Source organism: Macaca fascicularis, chromosome 3 (genome assembly GCF_037993035.2).
Source record: "Macaca fascicularis isolate 582-1 chromosome 3, T2T-MFA8v1.1".
Taxonomy (NCBI): domain Eukaryota; kingdom Metazoa; phylum Chordata; class Mammalia; order Primates; family Cercopithecidae; genus Macaca; species Macaca fascicularis.
The window spans coordinates 7329806-7357723 of NC_088377.1; the positions used below are offsets into that span (position 1 = coordinate 7329806).

Below are 27918 nucleotides of genomic sequence, written 5' to 3' on the forward strand. Positions count from 1 at the left end.
TGCACTGTTCCTTGAAGGGGAGGTGTGATGTAACCGGTGGAACCAAGGGATGGGAATTCCAGACCAAGGAAACCCAGGGAGGGTGCTGGCAGTCCTAAGTGCTAGGGTCCACTTTCAGGACACTCGCTCCAGATCACTGTCTTGTACCCTTGGAGACTCTCACCACTGCAGAGGCCTTGGGAGAACAGAACAGCATCACCAACAATGCAGAAGGAACAACATCAATGTCCCTGCTGTCTGAACAACCCCACGGTTCTCAAATCCAGTGAGTGTCAGCCCGGGAGGCGTGTTTAAAACCCAGGCTGAAAGGTTCCGTCTCACAGAGATTCTGATAAAGCAGGTCTGGCGCCCAGGAATCTATATTTTAACATGTGGTCATTCCACTCTAGGCTGGCCTGGTGAACAATGCCAGTGGAAACTGCCTGTACAGAGCCGACCAGTAATAGGCACCATGTTATAAACAAGAAGACCCCAGACCACCGTGCCCACCTTAACGTGTCAGTGGATTCGCTGTAGAGACTGAAAATATCCCTTCCCCTGGGGAGGGTGCAAAAGAGCACGACAGGGGTGGACAAGAACGATGCTTCTCCATCGGAAACTGGGATAGGGTGAACTCCCGCGTCATACATGGCCTGCAGCCTCCCAGCAGCTGACCCCAGACTGACACCAGCCTGGCTGGGCCTTTGGAGGCCTGGGCTTTCTCAGAGGAAAGACATTTTAGGAGGCAAATTTTCCATGAGAGTAGTGGAGCTAAGCTGCAGGATGACTTACCCCCACTGTTTTCTTTTTCTTAAAGAGGAATGCCCCCCACCCCAATTGTATAAGCTTCAGACCCCATAAGACCTCGGCCTACCCTAGCCTCAAGCAGAGAGAATCTCCCAAGTGAGCTGAAGTGAGCAACCAGGGTGACCCTCTAAGTAATTAAGAAGTCACAGGGCGGAGGGAGATTCTCAGAAACTGCCCAGGCCCACACGGTCCTCCCAGCATCCAGCTCCCTGCCCACTGGAGGACGGCTGAGCGTCAGCGTTAGAAGCAGAGAGGGGTTTGCAGCTCTTGCAACGTGATGGTGAATGTTATGTGCCAGCTTTTCTGGGTCACTCAGTTGACAGCCTGAACAGAACAAAATGCTGACCCTCTAGTGAGTAAATGGAAAGTTCCCCTGCCTGACTGCCTGGAGCTCGGCCTTCAGTCTTTTCCTGCCTTCAGACTTGAACTGAAACATCAGCTCTTTCTGGGTCCGGAGCTTGCCAGCTGTTGAACTAGAACTTAGACTACTGGCTCTCCTGGTTCTCAGGCCTTGAAACACAGGCTGGGGCTACACCATCGACTCTCCTGGGTCTCCAACTTGCTGACTGCAGATCTTGGTACTTTCCAGCCTCCATCATTGCATGAGCATTTCCTCATAATAAATTTCTTTCTGTACACAGGCGTACCCAAGAGATACTGTAGTTTCCATTCCAAACTACTGCAATAAAGCAAATATCATAATAGAGCAAATACTTTTATCTCCCAGTGCACATAAAAGTTATGTTCACCTAGAAATACCATTTGACCCAGCCATCCCATTACTGGGTATATACCCAAAGGATGATAAATCATGCTGCTATAAAGACACATGCACACGTATGTTTATTGCAGCACTATTCACAATAGCAAAGACTTGGAACCAGTGACAAATGTCCATCAATGACAGACTGGATTAAGAAAATGTGGCACATATACACCACGGAATACTATGCAGCCATAAAAAAGGATGAGCTCATGTCTTTTGTAGGGACATGGATGCAACTGGAAACCATCATTCTCAGCAAACTATCACAAGAACAGAAAACCAAACACCGCATGTTCTCACTCATAGGTGGGAATTGAACAATGAGATCACTTGGACACAGGAAGGGGAACATCACACACCAGGGCCTATTGTGGGGAGGGGGAGAGGGGAGGGATGGCACTGGGAGTTATACCTGATGTAAATGACGAGTTGATGGGTGCTGACGAGTTGATGAGTGCAGCACACCAACATGGCACATGTATACATATGTAACAAACCTGCACGTTGTGCACATATACTCCAGAACTTAAAGTATAATAATAAAAAAAAGTTATGTTCACAATATACTGGAGTCTATGAAATGTGTAATAGCATTATGCCTTAAAAATAGCATACATACCTTAATTTAAAATACTTTATTGCTAAAAAAAAATGCCAATGTTCCTCTGATCCTTTAGAGAATCATAATCTTTGTGTTAGTGGAGGGCCTCACCTCAATGTGGATGGCTCCTGACTGATCAGGGTCATGGTTGTTGAAGGCTGGAGTGGTCGTGATAATTTCTCAAAATAAGACAACAATGAAGTTTGCCACATCAATGGACTCTTCCTTTCATGAAAGATTTCTGTGTAGCATGCGATGCCATTTGATAGCATCTTACCCACGGTAGAACTTCTTTTGAAATTGGAATCGATCCTCTCAAATCCTGCTACTGCTTCATCAACTCACTCTACGTAATACTGTAAATCCTTTCTTGTCATTTCAACAATGTTCACAGCATCTTCACCAGGAATAGATTCCATGTGAAGAAACCACCTACTTTGCTCATCATAAGAAGCAGCTCCTCATCCGTTGAAGTTTTATCATGAAGCCAAGCACAGTGGCTCACGCCCGTAATCCCAGCACTTTGGGAGGCCAAGGCAGGCAGATCACTTGAGGCCAGCAGTTCAAGACTAGCCTGACCAACATGGCAAAACCCTGTCTCTACAAAAAATTAACCTGGAGGGTGGCACACACCTGTAATCCCAGCTACCTGGGAAGCAACTGTATTTCTCCTACCTTGCTAGCACGCATGTAAATTAACACACTTTGGAAAGCTGTATATACCTTGGCAGTTTCTGCTGCGGCAAAACATATGTGCTATGATCTCGCAAATCACTCCTGCACACAAACCCAGCAGCAATTATTGCTTATGTCCACCAAGACATGGTCAAGAATGTTCATAGCAGCATTGCTCATAATTGCCAAAAATTATTGTATCGATCTAGATCCAAACAGGAAAGAAAAACCACATAGTACTTTGACCAGGTAAAGTCAAATACAAAGAATCATTTACTATAATAAGGAAATGGAGTAATGAGAGACTAACAGTAATAAAATCAAGATAGCTCCAAAGAATATACAAACAACCATATATAAGGAATGGCCACTGCCCCTAGGGCTGAGATTGAGCAACTGAGAAAATGCCCCCAATCAGGGCTGAGATCTAGACCCCACTGAAAGGGCACAGCTATGCCCACTGAATGGCAGAGACATTATTGCAGATCCACATTCGAGAAACATGCTTGGAATCCACCTTCTGGAACTTGCCAGAAATCTGCCCTCTAGGTTGCCAGGAAAGCAGTTCACCAGATGGACTCTGCTACAAAACACCTAGTGGGTGTACGCGGAGAAACTGCTGTCTTGCCAAGTATTCCTGTAACACCACAGGGGCTGCTAGCCAGTGTCTCTGAACCGGGAAGGAAAAACTTGTTCCCCTGCAATGCCCCTCCGGGTCCCTCCACTGATAAACTTCAAGAGCCAGATTGCAGAAGGAAACTATTTAGAGGGCCCAGACCCATTTCCAGAGACCAGGCAAAAAGGGTGAATTTGGAGCCAAGAGGCAATACATCGATAACACAACTCTAGTCAAGAAATTTCCCTCAACAGCAGAATGGATGAATGAAATGCTATACAGCCAGAAAAACTACAAACTATTGACACGTGACGTTATTAATCTGACAGACATTACATTGAGTGAAAAGACAGACATGAAATGATTCCATTTATACGAAGTTCAAAACCAGGCAAAATTGATCAATGATGAAGGAAGTCAGCAGAATGGTTACCTCTGGTGGAGAATCATTGGCTGCAAGGGAACAGAGGAACCTCAGGAGAGATGAATACATTCTATTCTAGATCTGGGTGGTGGTTACATGGGTGGAAGTATACATAAAAACTCATTGAGCCATGCAGCTAAGATCTGTGCACCTCACTATATGCACATTGTACCATGTTAATATTTTTAAATAATTTTAATGAAAAATAAGTCTCTGAAAAAGACACATCTTCTGTAGAATTGCCCAAATTTCTTTGACCACAGATCCGACTATTTTGGGGAGAGCATTTCATGGGCCAGTGTCTCACAAAACAGATCCCAGGAAATAAAGTCTGGAGTTTGCTTTTTTTGTCAGCTCTGAAGTTCTTGCAGCTGCTTTTGCACATCAGTTGGCCAGATATGGAAGGCAGGATCCTTGATCAAATTGTGAGATCTGCTATGATAATTCTTATAATATTTCATTAATTGCCACATCAGGATCTACTCTGTTTTCCATGATAAACCAGCTGAAGAAGCTGCAGAGCAGATACAGGAGTCCCCTTTTGTTAACTGCAGGCAGCCTGCTAGGATGGAAGGAATGAGGAATCAGAAGGCCCTGGTTCACATCTCAGCTCAAACACAGTGGTGGTGTAGCACGGCCCAGGGCACTTACATGCTCTACACCTGTGTCCTTGTGTCAAACTGGTGATGACACTGCCGCCTCACAGGACGCTTGGGAAGCACTGCATGCCCAGCAGTAACTATTTCTGTCCTAACTTCTAACAAACCTCAACTCAGTTTTGCCTTCAAGGTCTACCCTGCCAGAGGCGTTCTGCCCACCACCCGTCCAGTTATAAGACAAGCAGGGTGTACACTTTCCATGGCCTGACCTGAACCCCAGGGAGAGTGGGAAGTGTGGTCCAGAAGTGCTGAGCGCCTCACTCCTGGCTCATCACTCACATCCCAGGTCACACCTACTGAGAGCCCGCTGGCACCTGCAAGGAGTGCCCAGCCTGGGGGCCACCAGCTGCTACAAGGACAATGACCTTCTCTTGGAGCTCCAGGGGGAGGAACAGAATTGGGCCTCACAGGGTTCACTATGGAAGTAGGCTCGCTCCAGAGCCAGTTAAGGAGCCACAAGCCCCCCCACAAACGTCCTTACATCACAGGTCCTTTCAACACAGTCGGGGGAAGCCTGTGAACTCGTCTGAATAACGTTTTTACCCGCACAATACAGAACATACAGAGTTACAGGGGAAATCGAGTACGTTGAAATAAATGAATCAAAATATTTTTAAAACTGAGCCAGAATAATATACACACTTCTTCACTGCTGCATTTAATAATGATTTCCAGCTCTAGATCTGATAAAAACTACCTTAACTTTGCAGGCAGGACTAGCTTCACCCATATTTGGAGATGTCCACTGCTGCTACAGTGTGATGTGAAAATAAGTGATTTCTTTTGGTGACAAAGTCACAAGTTCCACTAATGTAGATGAGGGCCCCCTCCCAAAAAACTCCCGTGTTAAAGTCCTCCCCACCAATACCTCAGAATGTGACCTTATTTGGAGACAGGCTCTACGCTAAGTTTCAGTGAAGTCATTAGGGGGATCCCTAACCCGTATGACAGGTATTCCTTAAGGGAAATTTGGATACAGACTCACAAATAGAGAAAACACAGCGTGAAGAGGAAGGCAGGGCTGGAGGCATCGTCTCCCAGCCAAGGAACGCCAAAGGCAGCCAGCCACCCCCAGAGCCCGCGAGAGGGCCTGGAGTACATTCTCCCCGACAGCCTCAGAAGAACCAACCTCAGCGACACTTTGGTCTTGGATTTCCAGCCTCCAGACCCCTGAGACAGCAAATGTCTGTGTTTTAAGCCACCCAGTTTGAGGCACTTTGTTACCACAGCAGCACAGAACTAAGACAGTGCCTATACTCATAAAGAAAGGAAGAGCTCAATTTCAGTTAGAGGTTCCTGAAAATAAGGATGTCATGTTTTGGGGTGCTCAGGTCTTCTTCCACCAAGCGTGAACAGTGGTGGACAGGCTCACATAGCGGGGACCCCTGCGCTGAGTGACCGTCACACTTCAAAACCACGATGGCACCGATTCAGGGGAAGACGTCAAGGTGGCCTCATTCCCAGCCACTCTAGAAGGTTTTTCTTTTTTCTTTGCGGTTGTTTTATCTGACCTTGTCTTCTGGCTGGACCACAGCTGAGGGAGGGCATTGGCGCTGGGGTGGAAGAAGCGGGACATGGTGAGCTGCTCATTTTTACTTTTTTTTTTTTGTAAAATACACTTTTAAATCTTATTAAAAAATGGTGATTGTAGCTGACAATTTTTAATTTTTTTTCTACTAAGCAAAATAAACTGTCAAGTCTATTTCAGTGGCAGCTCCATCTAAATGATGTTTGAACCATCTCTCCGGGATCCTGTGGCTGCCCCACCAGAGCCACCGGAGAGCGCCCCGGCTCAGCTGGGACCCTTGCGGGTCACCAACAAGCCAGGCGCCGCTGACATCTGCACTCAGGTATGAACAGGGTGCCTGTGGCCTCCCCTTGGTTGAAAGGGAATTTCAAGCGTCCCCACCCGGGGAGGAATGGTTTCTTTCTCAGTCTTTCCCATCTGCTTGTGGCGGCCCAACCAAGAACGGTGGACAAAAGTCTCACTCATCGTCCCCTTTCGAGCTCGCAGATGCTGCTGCTGCTGCTGTGGCCACAGGAAGTTCCGTGAGGTACTGCCCTGGCCACACAGCCTCAGGAGCAGCCTGTGCCCGCCTTTTGCAGCTGACTGGCGAAGGCAGGAACACGCCCTGTTGGAAGGGCCCTCGTGTCACCTGCAGCTGTCACCCACAAATAAGGTCACATTCTGAGGTCGTGCAGGTTAGGACTTTAACACAGGAATTTTTGAGGAGGGGGCCCTGACCCACAGGAGTAGAACTTGTGACTTGGCTACCAAGAGAAATCACCTGTATTTATTTTATTTCGTCTCTCAGTGGAGGAGCAGAGCCCCGCCCCTTCATCCCAGGCCCTTCCACTGCCTCGGGAAGCCTCTTCTGACCACCTCCCCTGGGGCAGGCAAGGGTCTAGGTGCTGGGGGTTCCACACCAAAGACGACAAATCTTTGCAGGGTTCAGGGCTCACAGGATGAGCCAAGCAGTAACTGGGATCTGACCCAGTAGGGTGATGCGTGAGGTCTGGCAGAGACCCCAGTTGGGTGCCTCTGGATCCTCATCCCAACTAGGCCTCCACCTTTACATTTCTATGTCTGTCTCTGCACTGCCCGGTGTTAGCAAGAATCCTGCAAAGTTCGTTTGGCCAGGATCCCCCACCATCGCTATCTGATCAGTTCCTTGTCCCCCACCCTCAGTGTCTGGTCACCCTGGCCTCAGCCTCCAGATTCCCACCATCGCTATCTGATCGGTTCCTCGTCCCCCACCCTTGATGTCTGGTCATCCTGGTCTGCCTCCAACAAGGTGGGTTTAGCCAGGATCCCCCTCGCCCCTGGGGTCTCTTCTAAGTAACTTTCCACCCACTGAGCCTTCCACCCTGCTTCTGGGCTGCACCTCCCCACTTGTCCATGCTGTATTCAGAATTAAGCCCAGCTCTATACTGAGCTCTATACTTCCCCTACTTCAATAGTTCCTGAATAGAAACTGTCTTCACCTTCTACCTCCTGTCCAGCTCTGGCTTTTCTTTAACAGGGCAGGGGAAAGAACAGAGGTCCTGCCTGTGGATATTCAGGGAGACCTGCTCCAGGGAGGCTGGCCAGCAGAGGCAGGGAATCCGGAAGGGCCCCGTGGGTTCCAGAAACAGCATGGTGTGCAGAGGGAAAGCTGGGAAAGGAGGCTGGAGACAGGCAGAGTGGCTCAGAGTGGCCGAGAGGAGCAAATGCGCAGTCTGGACTCTGGCCGAGGACATCACGTGGCCCATGGTTCTTCTCAGGGCTTTATGGGCCCATGAGTCTCGAGTCCAACAGGGCCTCTCTGTCCCATTCATCAATACAACACAGAAGCCTCCAATCAAATTAAGTGACTGGGGAGAAAAGCGATAGGGATTTGGACACATGATCACTGGTCTCAGGACTGATGAATTTAGAGCTGGAAGGCATTTTAAGGATTGTCTTAGTCACCTCGGGCAGCCACCACAAAATACCACACACTGGGTGGCTTAAATATCAGAAATGTCTTTTCTCACGGTACTGGAGACTAGAGTCTAAGATCAGGGTGCCAGCACAGCCGGGTTCTGGCGAGGGCCTCCTCCTGGCTTGCAGATGGTCGGCTTCCTGTTGTGTCCCCACAACGGCAAAGAGACAGCCCTGGTGCCCCTTCCTACAAGGACGCTCATCCCATCATGAGCGCTCCACCCTCAGGACCTCGCTGAACCTACTCAGCTCCCAATGTCCTCATCTCCAATCACCATCCCTTTGGGGGTTAGGCCTTCAACATAGGAATTGTAAGGAGACACAATTCAGTCCACAGCAAAGATCGTCTCTCAGCATTTATTGAGCACCTGCTGTGTACAGTATGGCACTGGTCATGGGGAGTGGCCATGGGGGTCTACTCAGATTTCCCTCAACTGCATGGAGAGCCAAACTTGTCCCCCAGAACACACTACCAGAGGGAAGTGCTGCTCTCTTCCAACCTATCCACTGTGCTTCATGCTAGGAAGCATCACTTAACCCCCTAGACTCTTATTCTCTCCTAAACATGGAGAAGATGACCTCACCCGGTCTTGGGACTAGGACTCAAGACAGTGAGAAAGAGAAGGTACACATGCTAGGAGGTCTGGCCCCCATTCAGGCTCTGTCCCCTCCCCTCACTCTACAATCTACCCTCTGCTGAAGCTCTTTCTCTTTTTATTTTTTTTAACTTAAGTACCCCTACTAAGAGCTCCCAATCTCTAAGCAGCCAAAGCACAGTCAATATTTTTATAACCCGATTCTTTTAAATCTCTGATGCATTCTTTTCTGATTAATAACCCAAATAACAGTGAATGATTTTATTTGAACAATTTTGTCCACTGTGTCAAATATGGTGTCTACAGATTCAGGAAGGCCAATCTACAATGGACTTTTTCTAAAAGTAAGCTTTTGATTACACAATAAGCTAAGAATCAAAGCACTGAGGTCTTTCTTCTGACCCAAAACTAAACTAAACAAATTAATACCACAGCAAAAGAAGATCACCAGAACATCATTAATAGGGCTGCCAATTATTCTGTGCAACCAACCACGTTAGAAATCTCTGAAAATTTTGTAAAACTTTTTAACTGTCTACATCTAGTGAGATAACAGGAGGATGGTATCTTTAACCGCATATAAAACACCTTGAAAACAAAGACAAGTGCTGTCTCCCGAAGAACATCTTCTCCCAGGTTATTCTGGAAACTTGTTGCCCTAATGGTAAAGCCACAGACTCTAGGCTGCTTAAGTAAGGTCTCCATGAAGAATTTGAGAGTGATAGGAATTCAGCGTGCAAACCACAGGCAAAGGGGTGCGGAAGAAAGAGGAAGATTTTAAACAAGGGGCCGAGCGTGGTGACTCACGCCCATAATCCCAGCGCTTGGGAGGCTGAGGTCAGTGGATCGCTTGAGCTCAGGAGACCAGCCTGGCCAATATGGCGAAACCCTGTCTCTACAAAAAATACAAAAATTACCTGAGCATGGTAGCACACACCTGTAATCCCAGCCACTCGGGAGACTGAGGCCCGAGAACCAAAAATTTAATTAATTAAATAACTAATTAAAACAAGGGAGTATGATCATTCTAGAAACTGGCCTGCTGGATTTCAATTTATATGAGGCACCCTAAAACCAGAGGCAATGGAAGCAATTTCCAGCACTCAGATTTAATTGTGCTACATGAAGTCATCTTAACTCCACATGGTGTGAGATTTTGTTCTTGACAAACAAGTTTGGCAATCCTTAAGATGAGAACCAAAGATTCCTTCAGTTGGCTGGGAAGGTCATGTTGTTCCAAGTGACTTCCTCTGCCTCTCAGCCATCAGGATATCCTTGTTCCCTTTCAGCTGTGTGGAGCTTTTGTTTTGTTTTGCTTTGCTTTTTGAGACAGGGTCTCACTCTGTCACCCAGGCCGGAGTGCGGAAGCACCATCTTGATTCACTGAAACCTCCACCTCCCGGGGTTAAGTGGCCCTCCTGCTTCAGCCTCCCAAGTAGCTGGGACAACAGGCATGCACCACCACACCTAGTGAATTTTTGTATTTTTTGTAGAGATGAGGTTTTGCTATGTTACCCAGGCTGGTCTCGAACTTCTGAGTTCAAGGGATCTGCCTATCTCCATCTCCCAAAGTGCTGGAAATAGAGCCATGAGCCACTGCACCCAACCCCCTTTCAGTTCTTGACCCTCCTGCTCTTTCCCAGTTTTGCTTTCTTCTTTCTCTCTCTGCTCAGCTAACTCTTCCTTACCTTTAATCCTCATTTCCTTATCACTACTCACAGCACCCCATATTGTACTGTATCACTTTAATTATTGGGATTGTATTTTATTAATTCCTGATACAAACCTTGGAATACCACTCACCTTTCTCACTAGTCAGTAACTCCAGAAGGTCAGCAGGCACCATTTTCTGTATCTTTCATCATTCTGGACAGGATGTGGCACTTAGAAGCCTAGCGGAGAGTTCTGATTGAACAAATGAGAAATGAAGCTGCCCATGTCTCCAAAAGCCAAACGATGCTTCTTTGTGACTTGGATATACTTTCTTACTTGAACACAAACGCATGGTTTCAATGGCCTCTTTTCCAGATGAAACTGTTGTACGAAACATTTCAGAGTGTTAGGTAATTTTGCTTACATACACTGCAAAAGACTTCAATTATTCCTCAGAAGAAAGAGAATCTGGCTTATTCAATGGAGGAAGAAGTAACATCAAGAGTTTCACCCCTGCTGTTCATACAGAGGAGGCCAGTGGGTGATTACAGCCAAAGGGAGCTCCTCGGGAGTGTTGAGAAGCAGTAGTCCAGGGCACCAGCTTCTGGGCAAAGCTGCAGAGGCAGCCTGCTACCTTTCCACACCAGCAGGAGACCTTTGGTCACATCACACGTTCTCTGTTCTCACTCTTGAAAATGGAATTTTAAAAAGCACGCAGAATCAATAAAAGAGATGTTTTCATAAGCACTTTACTCCAACCGTGCAAGGGGCAAGAATAAATGCATCCAAGATCATCCCGCCCGTGCTGGGAGGCAGAGGGTGGCTGCGGGATCAGCGTCCGAGTCTAAGATTTCACTGAGAACATGTTTTAATGTGGGGACCTTTGCTTAACAGAGTAAAAAACTATTATACTAACCAAGTGATCGACCCCCGGGTCGGGACAGTTTGGCTAATAGGGATGCTGACAGTGAATCATTCTCCCCTTTTGACCACTGCCTGCCTTGGGGTGTGGGTGTTTCTCAAAGCTTGTCCCAACTGGAACAGGGACAACAGGTCTCCATTCCAAGTCTAGCACGACTCCCCCAGTTTGCCTCTTAGCCAGCAGAGACTCTGGAAGGAGCTAGTCCAGGAGGTGCTGCTGGTCTCCAGCACCTCAATATGTCCAAGCCACCTCACACAGATGTGAAATGGGGAGACACCGCGTGGTGGCAGCCACAGAGAGGCTCCACACACACCAAACCACGGCTGGGGCAGTCCCCACTGGTTGTCTTCCAGATGTGAGGAAACCAACGCATCCATCATGAACCACTACCTCCTGCTGGGAAAATTCTGATAAGGAAGAACTTAAGAAAAAGAAGCCATCTCTGGCTGAATCCATCAGGATAGGAGAATTTCCCGCTTCCCTCCAAAGGAAAAGAAAAGCTTGCACACGCAGGGCGAGACCTGAGGGTGATTCCCAGAAAAGGAGAAAAGAAAACAAAAACATCAGTTGAGAAAGTTGTCTCTGTTCCTGGACCAAACTGCATAGTAGGAAGAGGGCAACTGTGCCTTTATATGCCCGCTGCCTGTGGTTACCAAAAACGACTCCGGGAATGGTCAGGAAAGTGCGATTTTGGACACAATAGAGTTGTCAGCAGCAGGGTGAGGAGACACGGGCCAGCAGAGAAATACGTGGTGTCTTCCAGCCATGACTTAGGGAGCACGTTGCTAACCAGGCCATGCCTGACGCCTCTATTCCCTGTGGCTCATGCTCTTGACTATGACTGCATCATAATTTGGGCCAATCATCTGACACCACAACCCACTCCCGGCAGTATAAGAAGAGTGAGAAGATAGCGGGGTGAGCCAGTCAACACACATTCGCCCCCCCAAGACAGTCAGTGCAGCATGGTGGGGAGGTAGAAGCCTGTGACCCTGAGGAGACCAGGGCTGGGGTCTTCCAGTCACTCCTGCATAATCTTAGCAAATCATTTTTTCTCTCCCAACCCAAGCTCTCATTTTTAAAAGGTCACAATGCCCAATCTGAAGGTCGCTGTGAGAATTAAACGAAAGCGTTCACGGCACACGGTAGGAGTTTAATAAATGCTAGCTCCCTTTCCCTCCTTGCGCATCACAAGAACACAAGACATTCCTTCACCCCCTCTAGGAATATACGCCATCGTTTCAAATGTCAAGACAGTGGTTCCGTAAGCCGCTGAAGCTGTACCTTCTCTATGTTTCCCATCACTGTGAACTTTGCACTTTTTGCAATGGAACTGTGAGAGGAAAATAAATCTTGGGTCCCAGACTCACTAAGCCAAAGGGAAGAGTCAAGCTGGCAGCTGGCTCACGCAAGCCTGCCTCCCATTTGGGTTCCTAAATAAGATGGCAACAAAGATGAAAAGCTGCATACCTCCCTCATATTTTGCCCACAAGGAAACTCCTGTGAGCCCCAATCTCTTTACCCTACAGCATTTCTATTAAAGTTCAACATGGTAATGTAAATTAATAGCTTATCTTCCCAGGTGCGGGGGACATAGGACGGAACTCAGAGTCGTCTCTTTGCCCGCCTGAAACAAATGCATATCTGATTGTTTCCTCTGCCCTGCTGTCTACATTACCTAATGTAAAAATGCAGATCCACCGAGCCAGACAAAGGCATGAATGACTATTTACCCACCTCTCACATGAAAACTGCCTATTTCTTAATATCCTGCCCTTTCCCCTGTAAATACTGAAGACCTCAAAATCATCTTAGGAGAAAGGCATAGGCCTGTCTCCCGGCGCCCATCCTTAACTTTCGCAAATAAATGTCCTGAAATGATTGAGACTTGCCTTGGTCATTTTCCTTGATTGACAGAACTGTCAGTGTCAGTCACTTCCACAAGAATGCATGATTTTTCTACAAAATAAGCCACAGAGAGGAGCAGGGAAAACTCATACTCCCCCTGCATACCAGCCTCGAGGAGCTGCGGGAAGGTCAGGGGAGCAGGCATGATCTCCCCTTGCCAAACGCCAAAGCACCTTTCCCTCATCAAGGAGCATCTCTACCCCATCTTTAAGCACACATAATAAAAAGCTTTAAAAATTTCAGCTGTCTCCTAGCAATCTGTGGCACGCTTCAAAACTTGGGAAGGAAGATGCTGACAGAGCAGAGAATGTGGGTACACTTCTTTTCAAACAATAACCCACAAATGAAAGAGGAAACTCAAATTCAACCAGAAGAAAAGCTCAATTGTTCTCCCATCCGCCTGTCACCTACATAAAACAGCTGCGAAAGCAGAGGCAGGCAAGGCAGCTGTTGCTGCCAGGAGCGTTAATGCTAAGGCTTTTCACATAGGCTTTTCTTTTCTTTCTTTTTTTTTTTTTTCTTTTTTTTTTTTTTGAGATAGAGTCTCGTTCTGTCAACCAGGCTGGAGTGCAGTGGTGCAATCTCAGCTCACTGAGCCTCCGCCTCCCGAGTCCAAGCGATTCTCCTGCCTCCCAAGTAGCTGGGATTACAGGCGTGCACCACCATGCCCAGTTAATTTTTGTATTTTTAGTAGAGATGGGGGTTTCGTCATGTTGGCCAGGCTGGTCTCAAATTCCTGACTGCAGGTGATCTGCCTGCCTCGGCCTCGCAAAGTGCTGGGATTATAGGCATGAACCACTGTGCCTGGCCCAGGCTTTTATTTTCATCAACATGAAACTGCATTGACAGGCTTTGTCAATCCTGCGACGCTGCCCATCTCCATCAGCGTCTCCACAAGGCCCTCGCCAATGGCCCCATTGAGTCCAGTTTAATATTCATTTTGTTGCATTCATGTAATGGACACAAGCTACCCCTCCCTACTGTGTCTATTCCATTAGTAAAGAACATTTACAAAATCTTTTTTTTTTTTTTTTTTTTGAGACAAGTTCTCACTCTTTCGCCCAGGCTGGAGTGCAGTGGCACGATCTTGGCTCACTGCAGCCTTGACGTCTCGGGCTCAAGCAATCCTCCTGCCTCAGTCTCCCAAGTACCTGGGACCAAAGGCGCACACCACCATGCCCAGCTTTTATTTTCTGGTGGAGATGGGAGTCTCATTATGTTGCCTGGTCTATTCTGCAACTCCTGGCTTCAAGCCATGATCCTGCCTCAGCCTCCCAATGTGCTGGGATTACAAGCGTAAGCCACCATGCCCAGCCAACGAAATATTTAAAATAGGCTATTTTGACTAAGACAAAATCAAAATTATCCCACTTCCTCCATATGTTAATCCATTTTAAAAAATGAGGAAAATGTTCTCGTCTGTATTTTCTAACGTCTTCAAAAACAGCTGATCCTGCAAGTACTTTCCAAAGAAAGAGACACAGCAAACAGAAATATCCAAAAACAAACAAAAAAAGAAAGGTAAAAATTCAAATAGGAGGTATACAAGAAGAGGAACCTCAATGTGTGTAACTCCTCAAGTTACCGTACCTCAATTGCTTTGTCTGTGCAGGTCCCTAGGCCTGGAATGCCCTTCCATGCCTTCTCAGGTCGGCCATTCCTACATTCTTCACATGAAATGTCCCACCCTCTCGGTTTCCTCAAAGCAGAGATAAAGAATTTATTACCATTTATTACTAACTTTATATACGCTTCTTTATAGCAATCATTACATTGTAATATAAAGGACACTATTTTATGAATGCCTCTGAAGCTGACCTTTGCTTTCTTCATTTGATAATTCTCGTGCCTAGCTCAGAGCCCGTGAACCCAAGTGCAACGCACACTTGATGAATGAGTGGATGTGATGAGAAACCAGCCAAAGGAGAAATTAATTATTTAAACTGGAAGCATGTAACTTGGTATAGGGAAGATTTTCCTATGGAAAGTAACACTTAACGGTGAAAGCTACTACAGAACACAGACAAGTCAAATGGGTATTCTACTGTGAAGAACCGGTGCCTCTTTACTTTTCATATGTAAAATGGGGATCATTAATTCCACTTGAAGTTGTGGGATTTGCTACCAAAACAGCGAAAGTCCTCTTAGTCCGGCTATCAAAGCATTGTGTTTAGAACACGAATCAAAAAAACTCCTGGACAGTCAGTTCTATACATCTCACTTTTACCAGGGATTTATAAAAGCCTGAATTACGATTTATAAAGCCTGAATTATGTTCAGAAGCGAGAGGCCAGGAGAAAGAGCGCATATATTATATGATAGAATATATGAAGAATTATATGATGGAATATGAAGAATTTTCAATGTCACTTATAATGCTTAATATTTAGAAACCATGTCTCAGAGAAAGAAAAGACTAGAACAAGAACCAGTGGGTAGAAAATACTGAGATCAAATTCAATCGAAGACTTAACAATGTTATGCAAATAATTAGTAAAATCTAAAGGTGGAATGAGCTATTCCAGAAAATAGTTAATGAATGTATCATGAAGATGTTAAAAAACTTGGAATTCAAGCATTAAATGGACTGTAAAAGACTAGCTTAATTTTAAGAACTTTTTTAAATCTAAATTCCATAATGCTAATATTCTAGTTCACAAAGTTAGAGTAAGAGTTTAGGGCATCAATTTTATATCACATTTCAGCTTTTTAAATTTTTTTTTTATTTTAATGCTTTAAAGAGACATCATTGACACTTATTTTCATAAAATCAGTTTAACCGTGGAAATCCCAGGCATAAACACGGTTCTGTAGTGTTGGAAGCTAAAATACAATTGCTGTGGATTTTAACTTCATGTTTTTAATAATGTGAGATTTATCATGTTTGTAGTAGTGCATAACTCTAGCTAATATCCCAAACTTTCTTTACAAATGGCGAACTACTTTTTGGCATCTTCCAACCTTGAAATACCTGTTCTCACCACTATATTATACTAGAAGTCTTCACCATTCAACACAGCAAGAAAAGGAAACAAAAATGCAGCTGGGTACAATGGTTCACACCTGTAATCCCAGCACTCTCGGAGCCTGAGGCAGTTAGATCGCTTAAGCCCAGGAGTTCGAGACAAGATCAGCCTGGGCAACATAGTGGGACTCCATCTCTACAAAACATAGAAAAAACAGCCAGGCATGGTGGCATGCGCCCATTGTTCCAGCTACTCAGGGGGCTGAGGCAGGAGGATCGCTTGATCCCAGGAGATAAAGGCTACAGTGAGCCATGATCACACCACTGTACTCCAACCTGAGTGACAGAGCAAGACTCTGTCTTGAAAAACAAACAAAAAAAGCATCCAGATTGGAAAGGCAATATTAAAACTGTCTTCAGTCTCAAAAAAAAAATAGAATGGATTTCATCTTTCTTGATAGAATCCACTTTGTCATCAAATAATTCATCTTTGCAAGGCCTCATAGTTCAGTACAAGCTGGGCAAATAATTGTTTAATTCCTTCAAAACGTGTTTGAGAATTTTTAAGGACAGGCCCAAATACTGACAGCCTTACAAGTACTCTTAAGGCGTTTTCCTGTATTGAGACACATAGATCCTGAAAAGAGCTGGACTTCTCACCCATGGTGCGAGAGCAACTGTTGACCCAGGGAAGAGGGTCTGAGCCAGGGAGCATGAGGGAGAAAGGGGCCTCAGGAGCAGGGATGGGTGCAACTAGGCTCCTAGGCAGCCACTCTCTAGGGTGACAAGCCAACCAAGACAGGAGGAGCAGGGCTGGTGGGACCCCCTGCTTATCAACCACAAGACACTGCCCACCACCTACAGTTATGATCAGTGGTTTAAACCACGTGCTCCACAGAGGGTCTGAACCAAACACAGGCAGCCTGGTTGCAAGGCTGTTTCTGCCTGTCACTAACAGTGAGAGCTCAGGTGAGTTATTTACCTTCTCAGACCTCCGCTTTCCTCAGCTGTCAAATGGGAATAACACCGTAAAGCCCACCCCCACCCTCTACCATGGCAGCAACTAGAGGAGCTTCAGGTATCCTTCTCCATGCCAGAGGCTTGCTAAAGAGCCCTCCAGGTACATTTTACAGTTATTTATTTACATTTTACAGTTACATCATTTACATTTTATAGTTACTGATTGACAGCTTGTTATTCAGCCCTTTACAGACCTTCTGTTCATGTGCATGAAGAGAGGAGACTCTAACAAGCCCTGCATCCCATAGTTTCAGGTTAGCCGCTAGGAGAGCTACAGGATGCAGGGGCCACTGACTCAGAAAATGCCACATGCGGGCTGGGCTGGGTGCGGTGGCTCACGCCTGTAATCTCAGCACTTTGGGAGGCCGAGACAGGTGGATCATGAGGTCAAGCGTTCAAGACCAGCTTGACCAATATGGTGAAACCCCATCTCTACTAAAAATACAAAAATTAGCCAGGCGTGGTGGCACCTGCCTGTAATCCCAGCTACTCGGGAGACTGAGGCAGGAGAATTGCTTGAACCTGGGAGGCAGAGGTTGCAGTGAGCCAAGATCATGCCACTGCATTCCATCCTGGGTGACAGAGTGAGACTCCATCAACAAAGAAGAAAAAGGAAGGAAGGAAAGAAGGAAGGAAGGAAAGAAGGAAGGAAGGAAGGAAGAAAGGAAGGAAGGAAGGAAAGAAGGAAGAAGAGAAGAGAAGGAGGGAGAGAGAGGGAGAGAGACAGAAAGGAAAGAAAGGAAGGGAAGGGAAGGGAAGGGGAGAGAGGGAGAGAGATGAAGGGAAGGGAAGGGAAGGGAAGGGAGGGGAGGGGAGGGGAGGGGAGGGGAGGGGAGGGGAGGGGAGGGGAGGGGAGGGGAGGGAAGGGAAGGGAAGGGAAGGGAAGGGAAGGGAAGGGAAGGGAAGGGAAGGCCAGATGCCTGAAGCTGCTTGCAAAGGAAACAGAATCACACTTCTGGAACGTTACAACTTACCTTTCATGCTAGGCAAAGTCCGGCGACCTAAAGGAAGAGAGGTGGCACCTCACCTACAAACTCCATGGAGTATGACCTGTTTTGTTAGTTAGTTTAATGGGTGGCTTCCGTCTACACGGCAGAAATTTACGTGGACCTTCCTTTCGTGGTAATGTGGGAGTGAGGCTGTGGGAAAGGGGTCCACCCAGCCCAATGTCTCAGCAGTTTTGTTATCTACTACCAAGACTGAAGAGCTGTACACGGGAAACTGGCTTCGGTCAGCACGCAATCCACCCATCGCTCACTTCTCGCCAACAAAATCCCTCTGTTAGTCACACACCCCATCTGTGTGTCAACATGAAACGGGAGAAATTCCCTTGTCCCCCTCTCAGGGAGTGTGATGCGGGAGTGGCTCGCTTCTTCCGTGTCCCGCTGCTCAAACCTCTAGGGGAGCACGCAGACGGGCAGGCAGTGTCCAGGGGTGAATGTTTACTGCTGCGGCCCCAGTGGGCATGTGTTCCAGGGTGTTCCTTTAGTTTAGCCGTCCGTAGGAGGCTTCCGTTAGCTCAATCAGACCCCTGCCTTATCGCAAGGACAGAGGGCTTTCTGTATCTCTGGGTTCTTGCCTTGGTGTATCCAAAGAATCGGATCACATGTGGGCTTGGAGAATGAGTGCAAGGTTTTATTGAATGGAAGAAGCTCTCAGCAGATGGGGGAGCCAGGAGGGAGATGGATTTCCCCTGGAGTTAGGCCGCTGAACGGCCTGGACTCTCCCCTGACTGCCCTCACCCAACTCCACATCCTTCTGCCGGTCGGTGGCCTGCAGCCTGCTGGTGCCTGTGGGTGCCTGTCTGTGCGCCCCTCTTGACGTCCAGCCACCCATGTGTTCCTCCGCTGACGTGCTCCTCTCCACATCCAGCTACCTATGTGTCTGCCTGCTAGGGTCCTGGGGATTTTACAGGCACAGCGTGGAGATGTGGCAGGCCAGGGTGGTCTTGGGAAACGCAACATTTGGGCAGGAAAACAAAAATGCCTGTCCTCACCTAGGTCCGTAGGCACAGGCCTGGGGATGGAGCCCTAACCAGGGACCATGCCCTTCCTCCTTCAGTATTATTTAAAGGGACCGCACCCTTCCCTTCCCAGCACTTCTCATCCCCTCTTTCGTATCAGACATAAAAGTGAGAAATGACCCAGTGAGGCAAGGACATGATGACAGGTGGACCCAAAAGGCAACACCCTGACCCTAACTTGCTCCAGGAAACATCCAACCACAGAAAGTTTCCTGCTCCCCTCCCCTAATAGTAAATAATCCTTCCTCTTTCGAAATGTCCCCAAAGGGCTCAGCTGCTCCCTTGCAGCCAAACCATGGTCTGCTCAATGTACCCTAAGACCAATTAAGTCTTCCTGCTTCTAAAACTGACACCTTAAGAGAAGCTTGTCAAGTATTCCCTTTTGACTCTAGAAAACCCATTGTCCTCTCTAGCACCTCTGCTTCCTGCTGCAAGAAAAGCCAGGCAGGTGGGTTCCCTGGTGGCAAGTTAATGAATCAATGACTTTTGTTCCTTTTGTCTTTGCAACCACAGCTGGGAGCAGTGCTGCTAGGTGTTCCCAGGAAATAAGCCCTGGGCAGGGCAGTCATCAGGGAGCCTGGGACACACAGAACACGGCAGGACTGACAAACACCCAGGCAACTGTTTCCTGCATACAACGGGGAAGCAGTGAAGATTTTTCAGTTGAAACCATCGTAAGCCTCAGCTGGCTGACGTGACAAGAGTCTACACAGTGGTTTCATGCCAGCAAGGGTTGGACCAGGGATACTTCGTACCTGATGGGCTTTTGCATGCAATGCCTGGTCTCTGCCCTCCAAAGAGGGAATGCACACAGACCCTCCATCTTTAGGATTCCCTGTAACGCCCATCAGCGAGGCAATGGCCCTGCTGGGAGGAAGGAGGCTTTTCTCCTCTCGTGGAGCTGCAAGTGCAGGAACAGACATCTGCCACAATGACCCTAGAAAGGAAAAGGGAGGAACCAACAGTGCTCCTCGGTTTTAGGACTCGGAAAAAGTTACAGCTTTCCAGGTAATCCTTGTGAAATTTAATTCAGAAAGTATGTGCTGGCCCCGTGTGCTCGGCCCTGATAGTAAATGTCCAAGGGGATCAAGAGGAGCACGGCACAGGTCCCCTGTTCTCGAGGGCAGGGTCGCTCCAAAAACACAGACACTAAGAGGAAGACACTTGCAAGCAACAGTCCCATGAATGAGAAAGACAACACGTGGCTCACTGTAAAAATGTGGTGCCGCTGTAAAGGCTAAAAATCATGAGAAACAGCGGGTCCCTTCCACCACCACGTTCTGAGCACGCTCTGTGTGCTCTGCTCCCCAGCAGACTCTGGCAACACCAATAAAAAGAATGCCATTTGAACGCCACCAAGACCACACTGGAGACAACCTCGATCTTTCCTCTGTATGAAGGCACTGGCTGAGGAGAGTGATCACAGGGTCCTTTCCAGTCCCAGGATCCTGCGATCCTATACAGAAGGAAGGACTGGTCAGGCCAAGGACTCTGGTGGAAAACAGGGAATTCGTGGGCAACAATAAGGTGTGTGCACAGCCCCTCGAGAAGATGTGCCAGTCCTTATCTAAGCCACAGGAGCCTGTCTCCTGTGAATGCCATCATCTGGGGCTGCCTTGCTGGCCAGTGTCCTCTGGATTTGGTCATGGGGAAGCAACAACAGGGGGTTTGGATTTGGTCACTGGGAAGCAACAACAAGGAAAGCGGTTGGCGTTTCTCTTCCCAGGATACCTCCCCTTGGCTTCTCCTGGCTACAGCCACATTTCTCTGCTCAGCTCCTTCTTCACAGCCCTTCCCAGTACAGCTGCAGTTCCATGCCCTCTCTCCAGGCCACAGCATGGTCTCACTCTTGTTATCCTGGTTCATTCTGTTAAATTCTTGAGGAAGTTAGTATATCAACAATGGAGTGATGTCTCTACGTGTCAAGCACTGCATTAAATTCTTTACATGCATTTTCTCAATTAACTTCACAATGATTCCATGTGCTATTATCATCCCTGCTCTAAAGATAAGAAACTGAGGCTTAGAGATATTGAGCAAACTGCCCAATAGTAAACATTCCAGTACTTAACTTCTGTGGTTTATGGTGGATCGTGTCCATGGATGGAAATTTCAGAAACTTGTCAGTTCCACAACATAAAATGTCCTATCCTAGTTGTGGGGACAAGAGAACGCAAAAGATACAGTCCCGGCCCTAGAAAAGACTGTAATCTTGGAGTATCAAAGGGAATAAAAAAGCTATGCAGAGGAGGAGGACAAGGAAACAGCACATGCACAGAACTGACAGCTGGAGGTGAATAAACACAGATCCCAGCATTGAGCCCGTTGGTCTCAGGAGATAGGTATGTGAGGATTAAGAGCATGGAAGCGGCCAGGTGCGGTGGCTCACACCTGTAATCCCAACACTTTGGGAGGCCGAGATGGGTGGATCACTTGAGGTCAGGAGTTCAAGACCAGCCTGACCAACATAGTGACACCCTGCCTCTACTAAAAAAATACAAAATTAGCTGGGCGTGGTGGCGCATGCTTGTAATCCCAGCTACTTGGGAGGCTGAGGCAGGAGGATTGCTTGAACCCAGGAGGCAGAAGTTGCAGTGAGCGGAGATCGTACCATTGCACTCCAGCCTAGACAACAAAAGCAAAACTCCATCTCAAAAAAAAAAAAACAAAAAAAGAGCATGGAAGATGATCTCTATTCAGAAAGTCGTACAGACACAATAACAAACCATGGATGTCCACACAGGAAACTCAAATGCATCCGTGATTTGTTAATATGGCAGAAGAGATTCTCAGAAGCAGCCATCCCTCCACAAGATCATCTCTTGACTCACACATCTTCACTCTCCGTGGCACCTCTTGCCCTCAACCTGCTATTTCCTCTAGTTGTGGGAAAAAATCCATGGATTTCACCACACACAGCTACCTCCCAACCCTAACAAAAGATGACCCCCAAAATCTACAAACAAGCAAAAATCCAAATCCAAATATCAACACAGGTCCCGCAGGCAGGCCCACTCTTGACAGACTGCCATTGTTAATTGCAATCATTGCCATTTATCTTACACTATCATGTCTTTTGGACTGTGGGCTTTGGGGAGCCTTCAATTTCGTTGCAGATGGCATGGTAGAACATTCTGATTTCACAGTGGGACATTCTTATAAAAAGTGGGTGATTTCTACCTTGAGGTGATGAATGCTTTCTTACGCCTGCCGTTTTCCTCTCTAGGGTGATTACAGAGCTTCCTCTGGCCTGCCATAACGCATTGTCTCTGGGAAAATGGGAAGATTTTACAGCCCTGACATGAATAAGGAATGTGCTTTGAGTTGTTTTTCTGATAGATATAGAGCAAACGTCATGACTTCTGTTTTTCGGGTTCAAGATCACCTGGCCTGGCCTGAAGCAGATTTCCAAGTCTAGACTTCGGGCAACACTTTGAGACCAAGATGCTCGGCCAGGATCAGAGAACCAGGCACTGACGGGGGAGGGTTAAGGCCCCCTGCAGCCCCTGCAGGGATGCAAACGCTGGCCTGCACAGCTGCCAAAAGACTCCACTTGAACCTCCAAGACTGTACAACCTAGAGCGTCATTTACAGATGTGAGCAGCCCCCGGTAAAACAGTAGACATATGAAGAGAGTTAGCAACCAGAAGGAAGAATTGGGCAGAGCCAACCAGCACAACAATGGCCACAAAAGTGGACTGAATGCAAGAAACGAGAGGTGCGGCAGACAGTGATGTTCCCCACCCACCTCACCATCTCCCAACGTTTTCCCACCTCTGAAGTCGGATCGGAACATGGGAGCAGTTCTCACAAGTGGACTGCGAGAGGCCATTTCCCTCCCACACCACACTGGAAAAACACACACCCCATTCCTTTCCCACCATCCTCCGTTTCTGACCTTCCTCTACTTCTTAGGGAAGGAATTGAGTGTAATTTTTTTCAAATTCTGCATCATGACCCATTGCTGCATCACCAAGTCAATTTAATAAGACCAGACATTGAAAAGAAAACAGAATTGGGCAGAATAAAATATTAGAAGGCCTGGGGAATGGTCAAGGCAAGTACTGTTTGGTGGGTCATATGTGTGTACTGAGTCATCAGGTAAAAGGAATTTACTGTGGTTCCAAAGAGCTTAAAAGTCACTGACTCAGAAGGAGAGCTGTGTAGTCAGTCATGCACAAATATTACAGAGGCCGACACCCAGTGCTTAGAGCTCCATCACATATCCCATCCTTGCCATTTGACTTTAATCAGCTTTCTTTTTTTTTTTTTTTTTTTTTTTTTTTGAGACGGAGTCTCACTCTGTCGCTCAGGCTGGAGTGCAGTGGCCGGATCTCAGCTCACTGCAAGCTCCGCCTCCCGGGTTCACGCCATTCTCCGGCCTCAGCCTCCCGAGTAGCTGGGACTACAGGCGCCCGCCACCTCGCCCGGCTAGTTTTTTGTATTTCTTAATAGCGACGGGGTTTCACCGTGTTAGCCAGGATGGTTTCGATCTCCTGACCTCGTGATCCGCCCGTCTCAGCCTCCCAAAGTGCTGGGATTACAGGCTTGAGCCACCGCGCCTGGCCTAATCAGCTTTCTTAAACTGCTAAGCCTCCATTTCTTCAAACAGAAAACAAGTTACACAATAATGAAGCCAAGGACCGTCCGGAGGGCAAAATATACCAGATATATGTGAAAGCAATTTGCACAATAGAAAGAACCTTGCCAATGTTAATAGCTGTTACCTTAAATCCATGCCTTTGTACAATCTGAACACTGGTTCTAGAATTAAAAGCTTCATTCTCTGTGGAAGGAATTTCAAGCACCGTTAGAAGGAGAAACCTGAGCCACTGAAAAGCTCTGGCTTCATCCACGGGTATGCAAGGGTTTCTGGTAAGTTGACAAAGAGTTTAGGAGATGCCTTTGTAGTCAATGCACTTAAGAAAGCAAATCATAACATCGCCCCTTCGAAACCAATTTCACAGTGGCCATTCATGTATAAGTATTGTGCTGGTAACAAATACTCTCACCCAGATGGTAGTTCAGAACTTGTCAAAAAGTGCCTCCATAGCAATATTCTGTTAACCATCTTGTACATCCAGGTGTCACATAAGCAAAGAACCAAGGAAAATGAATGTCATTACAAAAAATAACCTGTCTACATCCTCTTCCCCTTCTAGAGGAACCACAGCCACTATTTCCTTGCCCCTAGATCTAAATCGCTTAGCCTTCTATTAGAAGAGTGCAATCGTCATTTTCCAGTGGAAATGTTCAGGTCAGGAAAAACTTAGCATGAGAATGATGAGATATTGCAACTGCCTGACTACAGCCCCGGGACTCATAGGAACCCCAGGACCTACCTAGCTCAGTGGGAAAGAAGTAGGAAGAGATATACAAAGGTTTGTTGAATCAGTCATCTGAAATGTATAAGCTGGATAGACTGCATAACCATAAAACAAAGGCCACTTTCTCCCTGCATCCCCGGGCTCCATCCCTCTTGGCTCATTCCTTCCTCTCAAGGAGCACCCACTTTCACACCCCCATCCCTACCACCAGAATGGTCGAAGGGGACTTTCAAGCCACTCTAGTAGGAAATGTCCACATTCCAACATCCAGGCTTCCAGCCTGGTGAGACAGTGACTGCCTTCTTCACTAGGTCCAATGGATGAAGTTCCAATGCATATTAATAATGAGGGATGCAAATGGTATTGATTTTTCTGTTAAAATGAGGGCCATTTCCTTTGTAAATTTCTACTCTATTAACAGAAAACAAAATTTCACCCCCAAAAAACATTCAACAGACCTTACCTCAATTACCCGGCATCTCCTAGTCAGCCTCTTATTTTCTTTCCCTTCCAAATCAAGCTTCTGCCACAAAGAGCCTGTACTCACCACTCGTACCGCCTCGTCCACCAAGTAATTAATCCTCAACCCACTGTACTCTGGCCTCCACTCCCACTGCTTATCTGAACATACCAAAGGTCACCAATAGCCTACTTGGGGCCAGAAAATAGTTAGCATAGGAATATTCATATTCCTTTCCCCAGTCTCCCAAAAGTGCTTTTACCAGCTTGTTCTTTTTGCAGATTTACTGTGAAGGGTAAGGGAAGACTTGGGAAATGCTGGAAAAGACAGACAGTTACTAGTAGAATAGAACAGGATGGACATGGAAAATAAGAGGTACCTGACAGCCCAGCTCCATGCCAGCCACCAGGCTGTCAGGTAGAACTTCTCAAAACCACAAGTCCAGTAGCTTCACTCCAACACTTGAAACTTCACAGTGACAATCCATCACCTCCCAGTAGACACCACTCTCCCGTATAAGATGGCTTAAAGTCCTGCGAACACACCCTTTCATGTCAGATCTCCACGCCGTGCTTTCTGTCCAGACTGCCCTGGAGCTCCTCTTAATGCTTTGATATGCAGCCCAAATGTAGCCCCTCAGTGACATTTCCCTGACATCTCCCCTAAAAAGCAGGCTTCACCAGCATCCCCTTTCTCGGCACCAACCCTATTCCTCGTAAATGCCTTCATATAGCTCCGTCGTATTCTAGTTATTAAGTTATGTCTCTCTACTTCTTTACTGAAAGTGACTTGGATACGGGAAAATATTTAAGCCTATCTGTTTAAATCTCAATACCTCATGCATGTCACATCATGGATGCTCAATAAACATTTACTTCCCAAATAAATATCAGCTTCCTAAAGTGAGTTAATAAATCTTCACTGTTATGGGTTGATTTACGTTCCCCTAAAATTCATGTGCTGAAGTCCTAACCCCAATTACCTCAGAATGTGACCTTATTTGGAAACAGGATCTTCACAGAGATAATTCATTAAGAGAAGGTCATACTGAAGTAGGGTGGGCCGCTAATACAATATCCCTGCTGTCCTTACAATTAGGGGAAATTTGGACACAGACAGTCATACACAGAGAACACCAAGTAAAGAGGAAGGTGGAGATGAGGGAGATGCTTCCACAAGCCACAGAACATCAAATATTGCCATTAACCAGCAGAAACCAGGAGAGACGCACCTAACAGATTCTCCTTCGGCGCCCTCAGAAGAACTCGCCCTGCTGAGACCTTCATTTCCGACTTCAGCCTCCAGAACTGTGAGACCATAAATTTTTGTTATTTAAGGCTTTCAGTTTGTGCTACTTTGCTATGCCAGCCCCGGCAAACTAATACATTTACTAAATGAAAACAATTTCTCAACACAGCTAATACCTGAATATTTGCAATGTGCCTTCTATGTACTTTGCTAAGCAGCAAATGCTGTAATAGCAACATTAGATGGCATTATGTCCGTGCGTGCTTCCTCTCTTCTCTAGGAATATTTTGAAAGGAAAATGGTTTTTTGCATATAATTTTCCCCCAATCGATTTTTATTTCTGTCTGGCAAACACTCTTAAAGCAGAGACACTTATCAGAGGAGAGAAATGATGGGATGAAAGGCCTGAAGGCTGCTGGGGAAACATCGCCACTGAGCTGAGCCCTGCCCCACCCTCTAGTATTCCTGCCTCACCTTACCTCCCCATGGCCTTCTCTCTTCTGGTCACCACTCTCGGCAATCCCGGCTCGAAGTGAATGCACGGAAAACTACCTTCGCTGAAACCAAATGAGTTTAGCCCCACTCAATTTAACATGAAAGAAAACGCAGACATGCAAACACCATCCTGGAGTCAAGTGCAAGCCATCCCCTCGTGTATTTCACTGTTTCTCACTTGAAAGCATAAACGCAGCACAGATGCTATATGGGTTGATGGAGGAAGCCAGCAATATGTGAAAGAGAGACTGCACTCACCCAAGTCACTGATTCCCAAGCAGTTCCGAGTGAGTCGCTGTAATGGGCGTGGTGGAACAGTGTGGCCAGCAGTGTCAAAGGAGGTATTGAGAGACCTAAGTCTCCGACGCTCAGAAAACCCCCTCCAACATTTGGGTTTCCTGCAGAATCTGCTTCCAGCTTCACTCACATTCACTTCACTCCAAATCTGGCTGCCAATACATAGTGTTTACTAAAGATAACTCTGGCAGGAAAATCACAGAGTTTAATGTGAAGTGATTCACAGCTAAAATATGACACTTTTTTAAAGCTCATTAAGATTGTTAATTAAGATTGCTAAACATTGATGGGTTTGTCAGAGAGGTCTCCTGTTCCATTTAAAACACGTCAGGTTTTTCACAGGTATCTAGCTTTGAGTGTTGGTTATTACAGAATACGCTGGGACCGTTTTCCCACAAAAACCAAAACTAGTCATTTGCACTATAATTTTTATTGAGAATATATATTCTATTTAAATTTTCAAAATCAGTTGGAAAAAATTCAAGCTGATACTAAAATAAGTGACTTATAAGTACCACTTTCAAATACTAAACATTTTCATTTTAAACCAGCATGACTGGTATTATATGTGCTTCTGTACATCAGTGTAACTGCACAGACTTAAGAGAAAAATGATAGCCCACTTATACTAGTCACAAAACAATAAAACCAGGAATTAACAGTAAGTTTTATAAAGATCATTTTAAAATTCCAACCACTTAAAAATAAAGAAAATTAACTATGAGGTCAAAGGAGAAATGACATGTGCAATAACAGATTATTTAGAAAACAAAACTGATGAGAACACTAGACATGATTCCTTTAATGCATTCAAAGTTGCTTTCAGAGGCAGCTTTAGACTTAAGCATGTTCATTATGAAAGAAAGAAAAAGACTAAGCTCTCAAAGAATTTAGAAAACAAATTCTAAAAAGTTACAGAAAGTTATAAAAAGTTTTAAGAAACTAGCAGGAATAATAAAATTAAAAAGCAGGATTGAATTAATTCAAATATTAAAACATAATATTACTGATAAA

The 27918-nt window shown here is 46.3% G+C and overlaps 1 protein-coding gene across 1 annotated transcript in view; it reads right to left on the reverse strand.

Moving 5' to 3' along the window:
- The window catches only part of B3GALT5 (beta-1,3-galactosyltransferase 5), a 61627-nt gene that overhangs the window by 17042 nt on the left and 16667 nt on the right, over positions 1-27918 (reverse strand). The window contains exon 3 of the mRNA XM_015446829.4: positions 10390-10620. The gene's annotated coding sequence lies outside the window, so the exon portion shown is untranslated. The remainder of the gene's footprint in view (positions 1-10389; positions 10621-27918) is intronic.